Raw genomic sequence first — 15,075 nt, 5'->3', positions numbered from 1 at the left:
GTGGCGGGGGCGTGGAGCCAAGCGTGCGCAGTGGAGGGAGGGCCACTGTCTTTAGGAGGGGGAAGGGTGGCCTGGGGAGCCACCCCTCCCGGGGTCGTTTCCCACTTCAGTCCTCGGTCACAGAGGGTCTGCAATGCTGTCAATGTGGCTACTACCTATGGAGCTTCCCTCCCGCCTGGAATGACACTAGGAGCTTTACATACATTAGCTTACGAAAAAAAACCCCAGGAACTCACTGCAAGTGATGAAACCCCTTTACAGATGGGGAAAACTGAGGCTCAGAATGGTGAAGGCACTTTCTCAGGGTACACTGGGATTCAAGCCCAGGTCCCCTTGACTTTGGTGCTCATGCTCTAACTCCTGTCCCAGACGCCCAGGCCTATGCTGCGCCCAGAGGACACAGGGGACCAAGATGACAGACCCAGCTCCTGCCCGCAGAAAGTTCAGCGCGTCAGGAGAGCTGTAATCTGGCCCTAACATCACAGCATGGTACGCGGAGGCCTGGAGGCGCTGAAACCTAGAGGAGCGACCCCAATCCAGGCTGGGGGAAGAGCTAACTTAGCTAAGGGCTAAAGGATGCTAAGGTGCTAGAAGGGGCAGGAAGGGAGGTGAGCCAGGCAGCGTCAGCACGGTGGCTTCGGAGAATCACGTGGTCCAGAGAAGTGGGCTGACTAGAATGGGTCCAGTGGAGCAGCTGTCCGGGGGACAAGGCCTGGGGCTCCACTGGGGGACACAGGCCCAACTAGGGCTGCAGTCCTGCAAATGCCAAGCAGAGAGGCTTCTCCCATTTTTCTTACACAGAATTCTATTTCCACATGCCCAGATCTCCCATGCCTCATCTCCTTGCTCCCGTCCCCCCAACAACCGAAAAAAAAAAAAAAAAGGAAAAAGTACTCTGTTCTCAGGAAGGTAAGGGCAAGCCCGTGTTCCCTACTGGGGCATATAATAATTTCCACAGGGACAGCCCTTTACAGGTTACACAATGCCTTCGTGCACGCTCTCATTCGGTCCCTGAGCTCTGTGAGGCAAGTGTCATTGCTGACATAGATGGGGAAGATGAGACTCAGAGAGGTTAAGAAACTTGCCCAAGGTCACACAGCCAGGCAGCCACAGAGCTGGGACTGAAGCCCAGGTATCTGCATTTGCAACACATCAGGCCCGTAGCAGGCTGGTGTCTGCTTTTAGAGCCTGTGTCTCTTTTTGGGAAATGGAGAACATAACTGAAATTCTTCCAACAGCAGAAGCCAGGGTCTGCTAGGCCAGGGAGTTGTCTGGGGACCGAATGGTCCCGGCCCGGCTGACTCTGGACGAAGGCCGCCAAGAGGGCCTGGCTATAGCTAGGCCTCCCTCCCTGAACCTACCCCTGAACGGCTGCTTGTAAGCAGGCAGTAGATGGGAGTGGGGTGCCCGGGCCGAGAGAGCAGAAAGAGAAAGGGCTCCTGAAGCTTCAAAATGATATTGCATAGACTCAAAAACAACAGTGCTTGTGAAATGATTTTGTTCATTTTAGAAAATTTAAAAATACAGACGGATAAAAGAAGAAAACCAAATCATCCACCATCCTAGTACTCAGAATTAAAATACACACACATACACATGCATTGTAAATAAATAGGATCGGCGTCAGTAACACGTTTCTTTTGTTTAATGAAAGAAATGTAAGCCTTTGAGCTCGGCATTAACTATTAATGATAGCATTTCCCAAACTGACTTCTATAGGCCACGAATATCCAGAGAGATGATCATGGACATTACTTGAGAAAAGGGTTCCCTGAGCAAACCAGTTTGGGGAACAGGTGGGTAACAGAGTTAAAGAAGTAGCATCACCGACTTTGGGATGATTCTCCAAGCAAGGGTCTTAGAACTTTTTTTCTCAGAATCCTTAGCAGCATTTCAAGGAAATAAAGTTACATGGAATAGCTCTAGAACATAACTTACGTGTGCATGCACACATACATATGCCTTTTAATAATATCTTCACATAATTCAAAATTTAAGAAGTGTAAAAGGGGGCGCCTGGGTGGCTCAGTCGGTTAAGCGACTGCCTTCAGCTCAGGTCATGGTCCTGGAGTCCCGGGATCGAGTCCCACATCGGGCTCCCTGCTCAGCAGGGAGTCTGCTTCTCCCTCTGACCCTTCCCCTCTCATGTGCTCTCTCTCTCTCTCTCTCTCTCTCTCTCATTCTCGCTCTCTCAAATAAATAAATAAATAAAATCTTTTTTTTTTTTTTAAAGAAGTGTAAAAGGGTATATGGCTTGAAAAACAAGTCTCCCTCTGACTTCTGACCGCAGGGGGCAACCAATTTCCATTGCTTTTGTATCATTTCAGAGACATTTTATGCATATACAAAAACCCCCAGTGTTCACACACATACTTTTCTCATTTTTCATGGTTGCATAATATTCCTTTATTGGCGTATCATAATTGACGTAACCAGTTCCTATCCTGGGGTATTCAGCGTGTTTTCTCCCCGTTGCCACCTCATTACAAATGGGCCCAGCTTGGTCCAGCATATATACGCATCATGCCCATTCAGCGCACGCTGTGTTCACCCTTCGCGCACATCCAGCGCGTCCTGATGGATGGGCAGTGTGGCTCTTGACTCAGACTGCCTGGATTCAAATCCAGGCTTTGCTACTTAGTAGCTTTGTGGCCTCAGGTCACTGACCTAATCCTTTTGTGCCTCAGTTTCCTCCCCTGTGAAATACGGGTGATAATAATAGCTCCTCCCTCATGGGATGGTAGCTGTAAGTCTTGTATGAGACAATGCACGCAAAGTCTGGCTTGCACAGAGCATTTAACGAAGGTTAGCTATTATTGTTTATTACTATCCACAATAATTTCCTAGGGCAATCTTCCTAAAAGGGGAATTGCCGCATCAAAAGGGTATGCGATCTTCCTCAGCTTTAAGCCTTGCCAAATTGCCTTCTGGAAAGGTTACACCAATTTGCACTCCCACCAGTGAATGACAGTGCCTGTTTTTTCCACATCCTCACTAACATGAGGTATTATCACATATTTAATCTTCGCCAATTAGCTGGGCAAAAGATAATGTCTCTTTGTTGTTGTAGTTTGCATTTATTTGATTCCTGGTGAGGCTGACCACTTTTCATAAATGTATTGTCTCATTGTATTTCTTCTTTTTGAACTGTCTGTTCATGTCTGTACTCTGTTTTTCTACTGGGTGCTCATCTTACTGATCTGTAAGAGTTGTTTTTTTTTTAATAAATATTAAGGCTATTAACCTTTTGCTATATATATTTTTCCCAATTACCTGCTTCTTACAATTTTGAATGCTGGTTTGGGGGTATTTTTTTGGACACCCAGAGGTTTTATGTGTATTAACCTATCAGTCTGTTGGACTTTCTGGAACATCATTATTCTAAGTGTGACTGAAGTCCTGTCTCAGCATCCTTGCCCCTTAACTACATCACACTCTTCTTCATCTTCTTGCTCTGGGGTCCCTAGTAATTCCTTATTAGTATTTCTTTTTTTAAAATGATTTTACTTATCAGAGAGAGAGAGAGAGCACAAGCAAGGGGAGCGGCAGGCAGAGGGAGAAGCAGGCTCCCCGCTGAGCAAGGAGCCTGATGTGGAGCTTGATCCCAGGATCCTGGAATCATGACCTGAGCCGAAGGCAGACGCTTAACCGACTGAGCCACCCAGGCGCCCCTCCTTATCAATAGTTCTTAACCTTAGATGCCACTGAGAATCACAAAGGAAGCTTTAAAATGTATGTAGGTGCCTGGAACATATCCTAGACGTTCTGAAGCAGAACCTGTAAGAGCGAGTCTGGGTGTGTGGGTTTTAAAAACATATATAACATAAAGGAACACGCACATATTGTAAGTATACAGCTCAATGACTGGTGCCAAACTAAAAACATCTTCATGGGTGGCTTTCCTCTAAAGTTGGGTTGACACCCAGTGATCTAACAGCCTCTTGGTCAATTGGTGACCTCCAACTAGTCTCCTCCTCCTTCTCGTGAACTGGGGACCCAGAGAGCTCTTCTCAAGTTCTAGGGTGCCTCCCCCCACTGCACGGGGAGTGTTGACCTTTCTTGCAGTTCTGAGACAAGGGGGCCTCCTGCCCTCCACCCACCTGGTGGGAAGAAATGGTGGTCACTCTGCTACCTTGTTTCCCGACACGAGTCCCAATATGATACTATGCACAGAGCCTGGGGCCGCTGCTAATGGTGGTGGTGATGGGGAGGGCATGGTGACATACAGACTGACCCCAGAAACAGCAGGCATGACCCCAAGTTAGGGGTCCCGAGGAACTGGTGGCTCCAGAGGCATTCCCTGTCACCAAGGGAAAATCCAGATCACAAGGAGCCCACTCTGTCTAGTGCGAATTCTGTGTGACCTGATAGCCATTTCTTGATAGTCTCCTCACTTCAGAACAACGCTACCTAGTTCACTTCTTCCTCATTTGTTCATTCATTCAACCTACTGTATGCCAGGCACTGTTCTGAGCCCCAAGCATACAGCAGTGAACAAGGCGGATAAGATTCCTGCTCTTAGGGAACCTGAGTTTTAGTGAGGATGAGAGACAACAGCAAATGATCAATGGGGACTATGAGGCAGTAATAAGCAGCTGGATAAAGGCCTCGAGGTGGGAATGAGCTTGGTGAGTTCAAGGGCTAAAAGAGGCCCATGTGGCTGGAGGATTCTAGAAAGCAGGGCTAGTATGAGGGGAGCCTGGAGAGGAAGGCCCAGGGACTGATGTGGGGCTGTGTGAGCCAGGGTGAGAAGTCTGGATTTGTTCTGCCCCCTCCCTTTTTTTTAACTCATGTGCCTACTAGAAAAGTTCAAATTACATATTTGGATTGCATTATATTCCTCAGTCAACAGGACTGGTCTAAAGGATGACAAAACAAAAAAAAACCATACATTTGAATCATGCCATGTTCTTTTTTTTCTTTTTGCCATGTTCTTTACAAAGAGTCTTCTTTCGCATCGATTAACAGTTCCTCACAAGACTCATCTAAAATACTAAAAACCATGCCTCCTGCTCAAACAGTGTCTAGTCCTGGTCCCTGTTCACAGAAATCTTAGTTCACAGCTCTCTGAAAGCCAAACATGGGCTTTCTGAAAGGGACTAGGACTCTGAGAACAGGCTGCATTTTTGTTGTTGTTGTTCGGTTTTTGGGTTTTTTTTTGCATCAGGCAAGTCCCTCGAGGGGAAGAGGCTCAGGGGGCAGGAAAGAGAAGACCCTTGAGGTGGCACTCACGACAACACCCACGGGACCTGTGCACCCTCACTCCCGGGCCCAGAGCCTCCTTAGGCTTTCTGTGTGACGAACATGGACAAGCTCCCCAAGATGGCCCGGGTTTGTTTGGTGGATGTGATGGGAACACATCAGAGGCCTACAGGACGGGGAATGACCTGACCTCACCCTGTACATTTTAAGGTCATTCTTTTTTTTTTTTTAAAGATTTTATTTATTTATTTGAGACAGAGAGAATGAGAGAGAGCGAGTACATGAGAGGGGGGAGGGTCAGAGGGAGAAGCAGACTCCCTGCCGAGCAGGGAGCCCGATGCGGGACTCGATCCAGGGACTCCAGGATCATGACCTGAGCCGAAGGCAGCCGCTTAACCAACTGAGCCACCCAGCGCCCTACATTTTAAGGTCATTCTTAAGCTGAGCCACCACGGCTTCTCCCACTGTAGCTCCCAGCCACTGGATCCAGTACCAGCCCCTGGGGACGTTCGGGACAAGGCTAAGAGGCTGTTCAGCAGGAGCGCTTTGAGGGCCCAGAGGTAGTGCTTATGGAGCGGAAGACATGAGCGGGTCGGCTCTGACTCCTGCCTGGGCTCTCTCTCTGAGCTGGGTCTAGTATTGTCTGGGTCTATTCTATGGCCCAGGGCCCAGAATGCAGTGCTAGTGTGAGGGATGGAGATCACTGTACCATGTCCCACGAGTGTCTTGGGGCAGAGCTAAAACAAGCAGAGGAACAGGCTTCCTGGGATGGATGGGATTTGTCGGGGCAGGAGCTGCAGCAACCCTTGTGGGCAGGCGCTCACTGCAAGTCAGTTGGCATGCATTTACTGAGTGCCTACTGTACGCCGGGTTCAGTGCTTTGTCCCAGACAGAAATGGTCTGGCCATGTAGGACGCAGCCCCTCCCACCCACCCACCAAGGAGTTTAGTTTGTCCCTCTCTGTTATTGTTTTGTTACATAAGAAATACATTTTTATTGTAGAAAAATTACACAATACAAGTCAGGAAAAAGAATAGCACATTTAAATCCATTCAGTTACCACCAGGGGGAAAAAAACCACTGTCAACGTTTACAAATACCTCCTGCAAGACTTTTCTAAAATGTTTTATATCCTGCCCTTTAGTAAATATATTGTAAAAACATTTTCCCGAATCTAGAAATACAAATCTAAATCATTTTAATGTCCGTGTATCATGTGTCGCTGTTCTGATGAATCGGTTAGGTCGTCTCCAACATTCTGCTAATATTAACAATACTGCAATAAACTTCTCTACAAATTCAGCTTTGTAGCCAAAGCGAAGAGCCACAGTCCGGAGGGTCTGTATTTCCCCACACAGAGAAGGGACTCTCAAAGGTCCCCCAGCACCTAGGAGAGTACCCAGATGAGAGACGTCAGGCAGAAGGCAGAGGAAGATCTGTGTGCCCACGAAGGGGGTCCCGTGACTGTCCCTGATACCCTGCTTGCCCCTTCCCCACAGGTGGAAGGGCAGGCAGCAAGCTGATGGCCTGGGTGGCCCTTGGCTGTTGGGCAGCCCTCCCTTTACCTCCCCTAAGGTCTCCTCCTCAGACCCAGCCCTCTCTGCTGAGCTACCCTGCTCCCTGAGAGCTCCTCAGCCATCCAGCTCCCTTCATCCTGGCACAGTGCCCACCCAAGCAGCAGGACTAGGGCTCTCCGGAGGGGGGCTGTAGGGGACATCTCCTTTGGCAGCTCTATAACAATATGAGGACGATCTCTCAAGGATGACCCAGACTGCCACAGAAATAGCTCCCTTGAGGATGGGTCCTGTAAGCCTTCAGACAGACCTCCACAGTCGCCATAAGCTGGGCCACCCATGGGGCATCTGGTGGCTTCGGCTTCCTTCTCCCCTGATGCCAAGCCAGGGCAGCTAGGCGGTGTCTGTTTGAGAGGGAATCCCCACCCAGCATCACGCTGAAGATAACAACAGCAACAACAACCAGGGCTGCTCCTTTCCCACATCCCAGCCCCGAGGCCAGGAGGTCCGGCGGCTGCCACAGCTTGACCTCATTCCTCCCGGCAGTGGGCGGTGGGTGCGGAGCCTGCTGAGATCTGAGAGCAAGACAGACGCCCAGGACAGAGCCAGGCAGCCCGGCCAGGGAGGACCTGGCCCGGCCTCCCTCCCAGCAACCAGGGGGCAGGGGCAGCGGACTCTTAAAAGGGTTAATGATCCTCACCTCATGACTAAGGCTGAGCAGTCCCCTTTGCAGGGCAACACCTGGAGACAATGCGGCCAGCCTGCCTGGCATCAAAGTCTCCCACTGACATGCTGCTGGCGGGCCGCGGCCTGGCCCCCTCCCCACCCCCTCCTACCCGTAAAGTGACTGCAGCCTATTGGAGGTTAATTACAGACTCCAAGTTCAAATGAGAAAGAAAAGAACAACTAAAAACACAGCTGGTTTAAGTGGGCACAGAGGGCCTTCTCTGTGAAACGGGCAGCCAGGTATCCTCCCTGTGGCCTGCAGAAGAGCCGTTCATGCTCATGGGTCAGGCCTCCCAAAAGGAGTATGCACCCCGCCGGGCCTCCTGCCTTGCCCGGGGCCAGCTGGGGATGGGAGCTAAGAGGGGAGGCAGACCCTGTTCCGGGAGGGCGGATGCAGAGGAAAGGAAAGGGAAGGGAAGGGGGAGGAGGAGACAAAACTCGGGCGCTCCAACACCCACAGAAACCGTTCCTGCCTTGGAGTTTCCCCTGCCCACCCGAAGCACCCATCCGCTGACACCCAACCCTACCGCACGAGTGCAGGGCACCAACAGGCCTGGCCTGAGCACCAGGGCCGACACCATGGCCACCCCAACCCCCCACCCCAGCCAGAAACGCTGGCTTCCTTGGGGCCCGGCCAAGGCAGAGATGCTCAGCCCCTGGAGTCAGGCAGGTACGTGCCGCAGTTCCTCGAGTGGGCTCAGGGCTGCAACACGGGGACATGAGCAGCAGAGACGGCGGAGTGAAGGGATGTCACCGATGTCTGGGGGACACCGCACAGGGTCACAGGGCAGCCTATGGTACTCCGCACAGACACGCAGTCTCCCTGGGTTCTTACCAGTACTTGGGGCGCGGGCCCCAGACACCCAGAGTGGGCACGGATGAGGCAGAGAGGAAGCAGCACAGCGACAGAGGAAAGGGTGGGGGCTGGAGACACCGCAGTTCAGCTCTTTGTCCCCGTCGCCCGATTTTCTAGCTTCTGCCCTTAGGTAAGTGGTTTAGCCTCTCTGGGCCTCCGCTGACTCATCTGTAAACCACTTTCTGCCTACTTTAGAGGAAGGGAGGAAGAGAAAGCTCTCTATGGAGGAATGGAAGGCTTCTTACCATTATCACCCGCTCCACGGCTGGGGGTGGAAGTAGGGACAGAGCAGAGATGACATCCCTGGAAGGCTTTTACATTTGCCCAAACTCTGTTTAATCTCCCCACTGGGGAAGGCTGGGCTCTGGGCCCAAGTCTTGGGCCCAGCCCAGAAGAAGCCTTGGTGGGGAGTGCCTGCAGCTGCTGCACGAGGCCGCCCCTTGCTTGGGGAACCCAGGGAGAGAGCCAAGGAGGAGATCCCAGAGCCTCGATCCCCTTCAAGATGGGCCTGCACTTCCCACCTCCTCAGCCTGGCTGGAGAAAGTTGTTTCTGAAGCTCTGGGTCACGAGGAAGTGGAGTGGGGGTGGAGAAAGGGGAGGCACCTCATAGACCAGACAAGACCGGCTTCTCAGCCTGGGACACATGCAAAGCCGCAGGATGATCTCAGGGCCGCTTTCTGAACGCTCCGCCAAGCTCATTAGTTAAGAAAAAGCAACATCTTCGTATTAAAGCAAACAGACATATGATGGGGATTTTGAAGATAAAAATAAAAGAGTTCCAAGAAACATTGGCTTTCAGCGGGAAGGTCTTAGTAGGCACGATACAAGAAAGGTACAGACAGGCCCATGTGCTCAGCAAATGTAGATACCACAGTGGGTGCAGGGTGGCGGGGCGGGGGGTCAGTTTGCCAGAGGCCCAGCCTCCTCCCCTGCAAGTCCATCAACAAGCCTGGAGGGCCCGGCATAGGCACTCTGGGGTCTTGGAGGGCTGAAACACGGGCCTTGTGGTCCAGGCTAATGAGAGAGGGGGGCCTGGAAGGAGCTCACCCCAAAATGAATGACTGCCTGGATAGTCGGTGGCTCAAACAGAACATGTGGGAAACCAGTTTCCCCATCTCTCTCCAGACCACCCTTTCTCCTGGGTTCCCTCTTCCAGTCACCTTGTCATCTGTGACAACTGTGTCTCTTGACTCTCTCCACAGACCCAGACCATTCACCTTCCACCAAGCCTCTTACCCTCCTAACCCTCCCTTGTCCGCCAGGTCCTGCTTCAGCTCCCACCAGCCCCAGGACCAATCCACTAGCAGTGAACACGGGGCAGATTCACCTCTATGTGCCTCTCTCCCATTCCGAAACCTCCCTCGGCTCATGATGTCTGTAGAAGAAAGGCCACCCGCCTGCCCTGGCTGACAGCCGGGGCCCTCGGGGGAAGCTTGCTGGGTCACTGAATAGGCCCCCTTCCCATACACACCTGTCTGCTTTTCCCCCTATCACTTCTCTTCAGGAATTGTATATTCCAGGTAAACCAAATCACTGGCCGCTCCCCAAATATGCCTATTCTGTACTCCGCCTGCCTCCGCGCCCTCTGCTGCCCTCTCCCCCACCATTCCCCCCCCCACAAGCATAGCTGAGAGGGTCAGACACACAGCCGTGGGGTCACACCGGGCTCGGTCGCATCCTGGCTCTGCCCGGTGTCTTGTGTAACTAGTCAAGTTACTTAACCCCTCTGAGCCTTTATTTCCCTGTCTATGAAACAGGGACAATCTCGCCCACCTCTTAGGGTTGTGGCTGGAATTAAGTGGGGGTAAGGTCTGTCAAGAGCTGCACAGTACCGGGAATAGAGAGCTCCCTAAACGGCCGCTCTTCTTAATCTAGAAGCCTCAGGATCTCCTCCGGGGCCACTGCCCTTCTCTAAACCACCCAGCTGGGAGCAATCTCCGCCTCACGCAGGCTCCCTGAGCATCTCCCCTGCCCTATTTGGGGTTTCCTACCTTGGAGGAAAGCGAGTTCCTAACTTTCTAGCCTGTGGGGACCTTGGGGATAAGATGTGTTGGAGAATTGCTCTATCCCTGGCATCTGGCACCGAGTAGGTGCTCACCGCTCACGGCTCGCTGGCTGAACAAATGAATGAATGATGTAGGGCTGTACTGTGACTGCTGGTGATTCACAGGGGCCCAGAACAAGACTGCTGCCAGCACTCAGGGGAGTGTGGGGCCCCACCACGGCTCAGCTCAGAGCCCTTACCCACCCGACACTGCCCCGACTTAGCCCTCTCCTTCCCCCTCAGTCCAGACAGGTATCTGCCCCAGAACAGCAGAGCAGGTGATAAGGTGGGGACTTCACCGAGGACTACTCTTGCTGGCCCACCAGGCTGCCCGACCACCGAGGGGCCCCTGGCCGCAGGCGGGAGGCTGCCCTCTTCAGATCAGAGAGGGGCTGGAGGGGTCTCCGTGTACAGGAGTGAAAGGGCTTGGGAATGTTCTCCTTCGCTCCTAGACTCAAGACACTTGGCACATGTCAGGTGCTGAGGGTCAAGCTGACGTGGTCTTGGCCCTGGTGGAGATTCTAACTGAGTAGAGTGTTCCCTGTACAGTGGGATGGGCACGGTGATGGGGAGGTGCTAGGGGCGGGCACAGAGGATGCCCCTCACCCTCTCTCCTCATCTTGGGGCAGGATGTGTTTTGTGGAGGAAGCAAAGCTGAAGGATGATGGGAGTTAGCCGGAAGAAGGAAAACAGCACTCCAAGCAAAGGGAACGATAGGTTCAAGGGACTGGGCAGGAGACCATGGTGCACTCGAGGAGCCGTGAGAAATTCTCTCTGACTGGATCACCATATGTGAGGGTGGAGATGGGAGGCTACGGTGCTAGGGAGGCGGCAGCGCCTCCCAAAGCTGTTGTGCTCCTTCTTGGCCTGGAGCTGCCAAACCCATTTGCCTCATTGGTGTGTGGACTTCTCTCTCAGGGCCTCAGTTTCCCCATCTGCACAGCGAAGAGACTGCACCATGAGCTCAGATCCAGCCTCACCTGACTGCCCCAGAAATTGCAGATAAGGCTGTTTCAGATAACTCTAAGCTCGCTAGCCCGACCTTTAGCGAACCCACGGTTGGACCCGGTTGGTCTCTCCCTCTCACACACTGTAGGGCAGCATGTCTTCAGGACTGCATGTTATTTCCCAGCACCCTCTGTTCACATTTGTTCAAGTGGTTTCCTTAGCCCAAAGGCCCAGCCCTTTAGAGCCCTCCACCGTAGTCCTTTTATCCTCCAAAGTCTACTGAAACCCCATCTCCTCCAGGAAGCCTCCCAGATTCCTCTGATGCGAATGAGTCTCTTCTCTCCATTCTGTGTCAGCCCTGGCCAGGGGCAGTCTTGCAACTGTAGTTAGGTCTGTCCACACCTACCTTGTCCCACAAGGTGGCGACCCATCCCCCGAGGAGGGCCTGTAGCCCCCAGGCACCAAGGCTTGCACCGATCCGTTGGTTCAACACCCGCGGGCCCGACAGGCTCCCTACGGGGCTCTGCTCCCGGACGCTAGCTGCCCAGCTCCACCCGTGGTTCCCATACGTCAGCACCACCACGACCAACCAGAGGACTTACTAAAACACACATACTGGCCCCCAGCTCCACAGTTTCTGTTTCAGTAGGCCAGGGGTGGGACCTAAGAATTTGCATTTCTACCAAGTCCCCAGTTTATGCCTTAAATCAGGCTCCTGCTGACTTGAACATTGATCTTTTGCACAAGGGACTCAGTAGAACCAGAAAACTACCCAGACTTGTGCAAGATCTAGCTGGACTCTCTGGACCCCTTTCTTGCTTTTTGGCTTGGCCACTTGACCCCAATAACCTCAGTCTTCCCAGGAACACTGGCCTGGGGGTGCAACCTCAGGGCCTTGGGGCTGCCCTCCCGTGTCGGCGCTCCACGGTTCCTGTTCACATCTCACTGCCGCAGTCATACCGTGAGCCCCTGTTGAGAGCAGGGCCGCAAACCTGCTCATCTTTGTACCCCCTAAGCCCTGCCCAAGAGCCCAGAAAGCTCATACCCGACCGGCTGATGTGACGGGAAGGACCTGCTCCTATAAGTGGACTAACAGGGCATCCTAAGCCCCTCGCTGGTGTTTCTTGAGGGACACAAACTGTTAGGGCCCAGAGACAGGTGACGTATGCATTGTGAGGCCGGGCAGAGGGCAGACCTGGACCTGGTGAGCCTGCCACTAATTCATGGCCATATCCCAGGCAAGTCATGAACTCTTCTTGCCTCAGTTTTCTCATCTGTAAAGTGGGGACGATAAAATAATACCTAGACTTCATAGAAGCAGTCCTGGCACGTAGCAAGTGCTCAGTGAATGACAGCTCCTTCCCCTTGCCCCCCAGTGCAGGCTGGGCATGCACATGATCCTACCTCTTGGAAGGCCCTTTCTCACCCTGCTGAATTCCTACTCACCATCCAGGCTCTGCTCAAATGTCACCTCTTCGGTGTAGCCCTCCCTACACCCTCCCAAGAGGGCAAATTACCCTTCTCACCATACACCGTACATTTCTCTGGCTTTACACTTGGTTCTAATCACAGGTGTTCGTGTCAAGATCTGTCTGAGCTCTTGGAGGCAGAGCCTGTGATGTGTTCACAGAGTAGGAGCTCGGTGGGAGTTTGCAGAACTGAATTCATAAAACTGAGTGAAAGCACATGCAGTTTGTATAGTTACCATGTGGCCAGGACCTGGAAGTCCTGGTAAATGGTTACGCCAAGGCTGGGTTAGAAGACAGGGAGGACATACTGCATTCGACTCTGCTAAGTTATTATTATTATTTAAGAAGCTGCATTATCTTTTTTTTCAAGATTTATTTATTTGTCAGAGAGAGAGAGAGAGCATGAGTGGAGGGGAGCGGCAGAGGGAGAGAAGCAGGCTCCCCACTGAGCAGGGAGCCCGATACGGGACTTGAACCCAGGACCCTGGGATTGTGACCTGTGCCGAAGGCGGATGCTTCACCGACTGAGCCACTCAGGCGCCCCCGACTCTGCTAAGTTATAAATGGTGTGCTACAGGCTCAGAAATGGTGAGAACACACAATGTGAACATGATTCTGATGGGCTCCAGGTCTCAAGTTTTGGCAGTGCTTTGCCAGCCTTAAAAAACCAACCAACCCTCTCTTCTCTGTGCCAAACGTCCTTTCAGGCCAGCCTTGTTGGCCAGAGAGCAGAGGAAGCCAGAAGGATGAGTGGGGCGGATGAGGCATAGGTGTCCATACTGGGAAGCCCACCTCAAGCCAGGGCTGGGGCTCACCATGCGGGGCCAGCACCTTTTCCTGCACACACTCTTCACTCTGGCATGACTCCAGGTCAGGGCTGTCCTGACTTGGCCCTGGGGCTCCTGCACCAGGGGCAGGGGGCATTAATAGGGGTCACCTGGGATTCCTGCCACTATCTGCATCCGAGGACCTCTGCTGCCCACGAAGCTGCAGCTGCTTCCTCCAGCAGCTAGCCCATGGAGTCCGCACAGGTCAGAAGGGACCAGCTCCTTTTTTTCGAAGGGAGAACATCCCCTCCGTGTGCAGCCTGAAGCCCTCGGTCCAATTCTCCTTCTATCCCAGACCTAGTGGCCACCCAATTCCCCCACCCCAGGTGACTCACTGCCTTCCTCCAACCTCACTGCCATGCCGGTCTCCCTGTCCCCTCGTCCCCCCCTGCCGAGTGCCTGAGCCCTGGGCTGAGGGCTGATGAGTCCTGGTCTGTAAACTGCTTTGAGCTGTAAGGATGAAAGACTGCTGGCAAGTACAAAGTCACTCTCTGCGTGTTGTTATTGATCCTAATGAACTCCCCGGTGCCAGGGAGCCGGAGCAGAGCGTGAGGCACACGCTGAGCCCCGGACTGGCAGGAGGACCACTCTAGGTGCCTGGCTCAGCGGGGTAAGCCTGGGGCCAAGGCCAGAGCTGGAGACGGCCGGAACAACCAACAGATGCGGCTCCGACCTGTGCCTGTGGGCACATGACCACCTCTGACCTGACCCTCGACAGCCTAAAGAGTAGTCTGTCCTAGAAGTCTGGGTGCTATTTTTTTTTTTTTTTAATCAGAGGCAGGAGATGGGAAAGATGGGAGAGAAAGACCTTGCAAGGATTTCTTTGTGCCCATTCAAATGAGATGTGTCCAGAGTTCTCAGCTGGTGATGCTAATCTACCTTCACACTCTAGGACACCCAGCTGAAGACCTAAGTGTGGCTTCTGCCCTCCTGTGGGCAGACACAACTTCCCAATTCACAGGAAGCTCAACGGAGGGGACCTTTCCAACCATCCCTGACTGGTCTTTCAGGGGGCACTCAGAAAAGGCCGGTGACTTAGAGTCTGATTCCAAAGTCCTTCTTCAAAACCAGATAGCACCTTCAAGGGTTATCAGTTTCTTTGGGGCCAGCTCCTCACCCACCTCAATCTCGTAGCTCTCCTCCCTTGGATTCTCAGAGACACAGGGCCTGAGGGCTGAGGCTCTGGCCTTGCCATGAAGAAAGTAAGAGTTGAGAGCAGAACCCACTTCCAGGGGCCCAGACAGAGAGCGGGAAGTGCCTGGGGTCACCCAGAGGCAGACCAGGGGGTAGACCCCAGGTACAGGAGTGGGTTTATTAGCCATCCCCCAATACTTCTTTTTTTTTTTTTTTTTTTTTTTTAAAGACTTTATTTATTTATTTGACAGAGAGACACATAGCGAGAGAGGGAACACAAGCAGGGGGAAGGTCAGAGGGAGAAGCAGGCTTCCCGCCGAGCAGGGAGCCCGATGCGGGGCTCGATCCCAGGACA

At 52.8% G+C, this 15,075-nt stretch overlaps 1 protein-coding gene across 3 annotated transcripts in view; it reads right to left on the bottom strand.

Annotated features, from left to right (window-relative positions):
• Positions 1-15,075, bottom strand: part of NRG2 (neuregulin 2) — a 179,279-nt gene that overhangs the window by 37,458 nt on the left and 126,746 nt on the right. The gene's annotated exons all lie outside the window — the stretch shown is intronic.

This window comes from Phoca vitulina, unplaced genomic scaffold (assembly GCF_004348235.1).
Source record: "Phoca vitulina isolate PV1807 unplaced genomic scaffold, GSC_HSeal_1.0 scaffold32, whole genome shotgun sequence".
NCBI lineage: Eukaryota > Metazoa > Chordata > Mammalia > Carnivora > Phocidae > Phoca > Phoca vitulina.
Note: the sequence above shows the minus strand (reverse complement) of the source record. Positions and strands in the feature narration are given on the sequence as shown.